Genomic DNA, 8,842 nt, shown 5'->3' with positions numbered 1-8,842 from the left:
AGCCAATCTACCACTTGCAAGGCCAATCTATACCGTCAATGCCAGAGGAGACAGGCAACCTTTCAGACCTACCTACAATCTTGGAGCCTGAGATGGAGGCAATGATCGATGTATTGATTCCCATGGATGTTGAGACTTTTCATCCGCTTAGAGAGGAAACATCCATACCATTATATGATGGGTGCCGAGTATCTCTGCTGAAGACACTGTTTGCACTCTTAAGTGTGCAAGCAAAATATGGGTGGAGCAATACGAGTGTGACCGAGTTGTTCAGGTACCTTGTATATATGCTTCATTGATTTTTTTTTTGACACTATTATTACAAACATTTGTGCTTTTTCAATGTGTTTTATGATTTTTTCAGGTTATTGAAAAATCATATATTACCACTTGCAAATACCATGCCCGAGTCTCGTGATGATGCACGGCATGTTTTATAGAAGCTTGGCATGGACTACAATAACATCCATGCATGTATCAACGATTGCATACTGTTTTGAGGAGAATACGAGACTATGGAGACATGTCCAAAGTGTGGTGCTCACGGGTATCAATAGGACTTGCAAGGGCAAACCATCCCTCAAAAAGTTCTCAGACACTTTTCGCTTATCCCGCACATAAACCACATGTTTTGTACGTTCGGCATGGCGAGCTTGACAACGTGGTATGCATAGAATAGGTCCACGGATGGAGTTCAACGAATATCAGCGGATTCGCGCGCATAGAATCGCATTGACTCTACCTTCCCAGGCTTTTCTTGAGAGCCAAGGAATCTTTGGCTCGGTCTTGCAATGGATGGTGTGAACCCATTCGGTCTGCCCTCAACTTCTTACAGTGTGTAGCCTATAGTCCTTGTCAACTACAATATCTCTCCATGGGTTTCTACGAAGAAAGGACATCTCATCCTTAGCTTGCTCGTCCCCGAACGCTACAAAGTAAAAAATATGGACGTGTATCTTCGTCCATTAATCGATGAGCTTAAGATTTTATGGGAGGAGGGGGTCATCGTGCAAGATATGAGCAGGCATGATGGTCGGCGGTCAGTCAATATTCGAGCCATTCTCATGTGGACGATGCATAACTTTTTGGGATTGGGAGAGTGCTCAGGTGAGCAGGCCTCCATTCTCGCTTGTAATATCTACATTTTATCTTGTTCAAGCAAGTATTCACTAGGTCGTGGTGTTGGAACAGGCCTGGTTACCTCAGGTCATCATGCATGTCCATTGTGCGGGCCACAATTAGACTCTCGAAAGTCACGAACCATGAAGAAGATGGTATATCAAGGACACACTGCTTTCCTGCCGGAGGATCATGAACTCAAGGAAGGTTTCCTTGGACGACCTCCAACACATATGAACGCCGCAAGCTGGTACAAGCTAAAAATGGTCCACGCGGAATCACATCCAAATGGAATGCGACGGTTCTCAATTTTCTACGACTTGCCATATTGAACCCACTTACAGGTTAACCACTTGTTGGATCCCATGAATATTTTCAAGAATGTGGGCAGCTTGTTATGGGACCAAATCACAGGAAAGAGAGACACTATAGGGGTACAAATGGATTTGAAGGAAGTAGGCAAGATGGAGGCGCTTTGGTCACAGTCGAATGCTGATGGTTGCCTTCAGCTTCCTCGTGCTCCTTGGGTTTTGTCCACTAAAGAAGAGCGCATTGTGAAGTAAGTAATCAAGTCTATCCGCACTCCGATGGATATGATGCGTTCTCTTAGGTTTGCATTTTCTAAAGACGACCAATTATCAGGGCTAAAATCCCATGACTGACATAAGATATGTCAGGTTTGTACTATGAATGGATTGTAATTAGCGTGGGCATTTTGCTATTTGGAATGTAGCCATTATTCATAATGCTTTCTCATTTGTGGCAGTTTGTACTACTGATCGCGATCGCAAGATGTCTTACTCCAGAAATATGTGGGGCCATTTACAGGTTGTCGACTTTGGTGCAATGGATCTCAGAGAAGGAGATTAAGACATCCTCTATTGAATCCGCGAGGCAGGGAGCAGTGGAGACAGTCTGTCTCTTTGAGAAATACCTGCCCACCAGCATGCTCACGATACAAATCCACCTTCTTGTGCATCTTGTGGATGAAGTGGAGATTGCTGGACCTGTCCATATGCGATGGATGTTCTTCTTGGAGCGCTTCATGAAAACCCTGAAAGGCTTTGTGCGACAACGAACTCGGCCTGAAGGTAGCATGGCCAAAGGTTGGTTGGTGTCTAAGGCGCTAGTGCATATTTCACAATGGCTACCAATGGTGGAACCAAACAATGAAATGCTATGGTCGCTAAAGGACGATGATAGACTGACTGGAGATATGGTGGTTGGAAATGGGGTAGAAAAAAGAATGGATGCCTCAATGGAAGAGAATGTGAAACGCTTTTGTATGTTGCACCATGCCTCTATGGAGATGTGGCTCGCCAAGTACCAGATCGCTAGGTAAGATCGAGAGGAAGCTCGAGCTGAATCCCGACGTAGTACGCGTCATCGACCGATTCGATATCTCGAAGGCATGGAGGAGATGCCGCGGTTTATGTCAACGCGATGGCTGTATGGAGCTTTGACTGCAGCGTCTCACGAAGGGACAGAGGTCTCAATGGAGGAGTGGGAATTCTCGAGGGGATGTAGTCCAAAGGTGATGAGGGGTTTAGAATCTGTCGTATCTAAATTTTATATAAGACATCTAATTTGAGTGTTTCAATGTACAATACAAAATATATAGTGCAGCGTGGTCATGCGGATGGCATTTTCGCGTGGAGTGTATTGACAAAATACGCTCCACAATGGACTGTGGTGTCATGGCAAGGTTCAAGCAAGAGAGTCGGCGACAAGCAACGGATCTAAACACGGTTGTGGAGGATGAGATGGAGTATTTTGGGAACTTGCAAAGTATTGTTACAGTGGATTACCGTAGCTTCTCCATGATACTATTCGATGTGCAGTGGTTCAAAGTGGTACTTAGAGGAGCTGGAGCAATAGTTCGACGAGGTCCATCTGGATTTCTCGAAATAGATTCCGAAAAAAAATGGATAGATTTGCACAACACCTTTGTGTTGCCAACCCATTGTGAACACGTGCATGGACTCATTTGCTTGCTAATTGTATTACGACATGGTTTATGTCACAATGGTTTGAACTCTCTTGTACATGTTTGTGAACATGTAATCTTCTATCCAAACCCCCGACAACCTTGATGGTGGTATGTTATACCTTCAACTCCCCGAAGTGCGAAAGTATATGATCAAAGTGATGTTCCGAGCATAGATGAAGATAATATGCAAATAGAGGGGTTGATATTGTAAGGGGTGGAGGTTGTCGAAAGCTTGGAGCCAACATCGGCTAACAATGATGGAAATACAGGAGTCCAAGAATTCTTTGAGAACGAGGCGGACTCGTTCTTTTGTGGTGGCATGTCTATCGACCTTCCAATGTATGTGGAGTTGTGTCAGGAGATTAACATGGAACCATAGGATACTTCATACTTGGAGCATCCACTTGCTCAATTCGTTGACCAATCGCTCATTAGGGTACATAAGATGTGTATTTTAAGTGATTTTTTTAAAAATGATTTATATTACTGTGCTTTGTATGATTTAAATTGATTATTCTAACATCCTTTTTTGTTTGTGCAGGTGACATTTTCAGGATGAGTCGAGGGATGAGCGATGAGGAGTTACAGGATATCTTTGCACGCATGTCTCCAGACCAAATCGCGAGATTCAGAGAGATGGCAGACTAGGAGTTGTCTCGGTCTTCGTCAGGGCGCTTTGCTAGATCTACTTCAGTGCGATCGGATGCTTCGGCTTCGAGCAGACAAGCTCGACGCTCACGACTTGGGCCAGAGGGAGGGAGTGTATTGGGATCAGGGGGATGCTGCAGAGATACAGAGGCAGTGAGCCCGTGGTCGATATGGGATATAGGTGTGACTCCTCGCTCTCGTGGCCCTTCCAAGGAGCATGCCTCAGGCTCAGGTGGATGCTGTGGAGACACGGACGCGGTGTCTCTGTCTTATCGTTCAGCTGGAGCTGTGTCACCTCCAGGATTTGTCACACCTATGGGGACGTCTACTCCTATTACTTTGGCTTTTGTGCAACCGTCACAGGTGGCACCCTTGTGGGTGCCACTCCGAGAGATATTACCCTCGTCGGTACACTGGATACACAGGGGTCTCCTGGATATGCCCAGGAGCGTGGATGCAGTTGGGAGAGGACCCATCTTAGGCAGACTCCAAGGGGTTATGGATATCTAGTCAATAGTAGGTCAAGAGCCATCATCATGAATGATGAGGAGAGAAGAGTGATGGCTCGCATGAGAGAGTTGTGCCAACAAGTTTTTTGGCACGTCTTGGATTATTGGAAGAACATATCGGAGGGGAGCAAGGACTACATAGTAGCATTCTTGCACAAGGAGTTTCCGGTGCCAGCCACAGTAGATAGATTCTCTATGGGTTGGATGATGGATTGCATGCGTGCATACATGTCACATAGACGATCCGACGCACGCAAGGCAATCAAGAGTGGGGCTGCAAAGCCCGAGTGGTTAGATGCAGATGACTGGCACTGACTGAGGGAGGAGACTACAGATTCTCTAGGACATTGGAGTTAGCAGCGCGAGGCGGCGAGGGCACGACTCGAGGCCGGAGTGGTCCATCATCTTGGAAGTGGTAGCCACATGACATATTTGGAGGACCTTGTAAGTTTTTCTTTTGTTTTGCTTGTTTATTTTTTGGAAATATTCTTTGTACTGATAATCATGTTTCTAACAATGAGCATTTTATATTCTTTGCAGCACTCCATTACAAATCGCGATCCGACTGGCCTTGAGACTCGATATACAGAGAGGCACGGTCTCACTGCATTGATCGATCGATTGTATAGACGCGGCGGCCCTGTAAGTCACTCATCTTTCTTGTCCGTAGTTACCATGAGATACTTGAATGCATTATTGTATGGTGGACTGATGTGTTGTTTCTTTTTCTGCAGAGTCCGTTTGATGCTCCTTTGTGGCGGAACGAGCTTTTGGGGGACGAGGATTTGTAGCTCGCCCTTGGATCCCTGGAGCTCACACACCTTTATTTTTGAGTCGCCTGATCTATGTAGACATTTTCTATGTATTAGTGATATCCTGTCATGATTGTACCAATCGCTTATTATGCGATTATGTATTTATTTCATGTATCAGTTTTATGATTTCAGTACACATTGTTTTTGTTTGCAAGCGCATTGTACACAGTAGTGCAGAAACTATTTTGTATGGCTCTCATAAAGCACACAGTGCTATATGTGGCAGGCCCTACCATAATTTTTTTTTTCCTTGTTACTATCGCTATTAGCTTCGCAAATTTTACTGCTCGCATCGTTATATACGTCGTAAACTGTCGCTATCAGTGTCGTACTGACGCTGATAGCGACGGCAATACCGACTATTCTATAGCGTCGCCAATAACGACGCTTTTTGCGATGACCGGGGAAATTTTTGTTATTTGCATTTTCGTCGCTTTAAACGTCGGTATAAGGCCTATATCTTGTAGTGAATGTTGTCAAAAATGACAAAAGACTCTCCTTAAACATGGGATATTGAGCTTCAAAGTGCTTTATAGGCTTATTGTTTAGCCAGAAAAGAGAATACTGGATTTTCTCCATTTACGCTGGTTTATGAAAGAGAAGCTTTATTACCTATAGAAGTAGATATACCAACTCTGAGGATGCTTGAAAAATTGAGTGAGGGTGAGGACCAAAATTATTTCAAAGGGAGATTGTTGTAATTGCAAGAAGCACAATTAAACAGACAAGAGGCATGTAATCATTATGAAAGAAGAAAAGAAATAAATCTTTAATATTTTAATAAAAAAAGCAAAAAATAAAAATATAAAAAAAGGAGGATCTCTTGTTAGCAATATGGCATTGATTTCTTATGCCTCCGGTATTATGGGATTGCTCATAGCATATGCCTGACTTTACAGGCAAAGGTTGCTTCTATGCTTACCATAGCTAGGTTGTCTTATGGCTTTTGGGCTGAGGCCCTTATGATGGTAGTCTACTTGGTTAATCGGACGTCATGTTTCTCTTTGGATGTTATTACTCCCCATGAGGCATGCAGTGGCATGAGACCCTCCTATGATCACTTGAGGATGTTTGGTTGCCAGGAATCTGTCAGTATGCCACATGAGCCTATGTCACGCAGATGCATACTCCTTGGTTATGGAGATGATGACCTTATGGCTTACAGGTTTTGGGATTTAGATGCTCAGCAGGTTCTACGCAGTCGTCATGCTGTCTTTTATGAGATGCAGACACCTCTCAGGCCTCTTGATGCGCATTCAGTGCGCTTTATGGCTGATTCTACAGCTATATGTCAATCTTCTGCTTTGTTGATGCCGCATACTATCTTGAGACCCCCTTTGACTTGTGTCTAGGATGTTGGCTCTCTTTCAATGATTGACCTTGGAGAGTCTGTATGCTCTCCGTTGTCTTTTATGCACTGCGCTGATGCTATGCGCCCCTCAGATGCTTTACAGTCATGCACTTATGAGTTGTGTTGCTTGCTTCATGGAAAGCAGTCATGGATTGCTCTATTGTCTAGAGCTATGGGATCGCTTATCTCCTGGATGTCATGGACTCAGAGATGCTTGACTCTTCTTGTGAGGAGGTTCCTGCCACTTATTGCATAGCTCGCTTTCCAATTGGGCGTTGGGTGAGATGTCAGGATTCCTCACCTTGTCTCTTTTCTTTTGTTTTGTTTTTTCACTCCCTGGCCCATTGGCCTTTTAGTGGGAGGTTGTTGGGGTAAAAGGCCCTTGGGCCTACCCGTGTACAGTGACCACCCATATTCTTTATTCATATATATATGAAAGTGAAATAAGGCTGTCATAACATTGTTGACATCACCTACATTGTGTGTGCTCTTCTCTCCCACGTCTCTTGCATCCCTTTCAATAGGACTTTGATGGTAGCTACTGGACATCCTAAAATAGATATATTTTATCGCCGATATCTTTGCACGTCATGGGGATTTTGGGTTCATGAGAACTTCACATTGCACTTTTCGAATACATTGCACTACTTGGGGGTGGATTTTAGACCAGTGCCAGTGATGGCGTTAGGCAGGTAAAGAGGTCAAGGTCTAGGAGGACAGCACCAAGAACCCATTGCATGTCCTACGGCATATCTCATCTTGCTGTCCCAAAAGGAAGTAAGCCAATCGAGACAAAGCCGATCTGAGATGTTTGAAGTGCGGGATCACATATTTATATACCCCGAGTGCCCTAGGCAGAAACCTTCCATTAGTTTAGCAATTGTGGCATCCATACCCTTGGGGTTGTTCGGAGTTAAGACACTTGATGGTGAGGCCACCTCGATCCCATTGAATGTCATGACCTAAGCACAAATGAAGCTGGCCAATATCTCATTATCCGGACCTAGAAATCTTGATGGAGCTTCAATAGGCAAGAAGAGCTATAAGAGGAGGAGAAAGAGGGCCAAGACAAAGGAAGTGCTTAAGACAGATAGTGCCACCACACTATCCAAGGGAAAGTAAGTCATAGACGTAGAAGCAGAAACATTTGCTCCCAAGATACAAAAAAGGGGAGTATCGCGACTCGAGACGCCAATTGGAAATAGTGAATAAGGTCAAGGAGTGGGTGAGAGAAGTCCAAGAGCACCTCAAGGATGATGAATTCATCATGGAAGACGAGATCAATGAGCTCTCTAGTGTGAGCACACCGATCTCACCCATGCAGCTAAGATTGACAAGCGCATCTGCACCCCACGTGGCACCACATAGACAAAGCCTAGATGCCATAGGCAGACAAAATCGGTCAGGATCACTAGCAAAAGAGTGTAGAGCCTAATGAAAAGCAAGCAGTTGGCAACTTGATCACGACATTGATATCAGGCCCCTCCCTCTACGGTGACCCTACCTCTAGGAGAGCTGCTTAGGTAGAACCCAAATTTATGGCAAGGGTTGAAACAGTGGGTAGAACGACCTGACAAGCTTAGAGTGATCGACTTTCATGACCATGATACAATAATGCACATACCAAGCTTAACCCTGAACTCAGTGCCTAAGTCTTTGCACGTAAATGCTTTTTGGGAAGGCATAGAGATGCATGTAGTCTTGTATGTCAACACATTAAGAGATGCTACAAGGAAGGGAATTGTAGATACAGGAGCAGGAGTTAGTGTGCTTAGCCATATAGTTCTACAGGATTGGGGTAACCCTCTTGTGGAGACCGCTAGGTTTAACGTCACATTAGCTAACATAATGAAGGTCAAACCATTTGGAGTACTGAAAGATTGGCCCTTGAAGATAGCCGGAGTTCAATTCTCAATGAACTTTATAGTCATGAAGGGAGTGGACTACGACATCTTACTAGGCCGGCCATGGATGCAAAATGAATGAGTGATAGAAGACTGGGGTAACACTTTAATATTCTTAGGCAATAGATTGAAAACTATGAGAGTCGAGATGGATACCTGGAAAACCATGCCGGTCAACCTAGATGCCATCTTTGCTATTTTGAAAGGAGACTCGCGAGTTAGTAATTTCTATGGGCCACTAAGAAAGTATATCCCTTGCCCCGAGGATGAGCGGGATTGGATGCATGTGCTAGCCACCATCGATCTAACATTCTTAGATGAAGAGGAGGATTATAAGCAGGCAACTAATGAGTCCCACAAAGTCACACTATCTTAGCTATTGCTGAAGAGTAAGACTCCACCATCAATACCACTCTACATGGTGGCTGAGAGATTTGGCAGTTGACCAACACCTATTCCCTTCCACATTCCTTCCAATAGACTCGAACTCCAAGGGGTTCTTGAAT

The sequence above is a fragment of the Lygodium microphyllum genome, chromosome 17 (assembly GCF_053477565.2).
Source record: "Lygodium microphyllum isolate KBCC chromosome 17, Lygodium_microphyllum_v1.1.10, whole genome shotgun sequence".
Lineage (NCBI taxonomy): Eukaryota > Viridiplantae > Streptophyta > Polypodiopsida > Schizaeales > Lygodiaceae > Lygodium > Lygodium microphyllum.
This window is presented reverse-complemented; position numbering follows the sequence as displayed.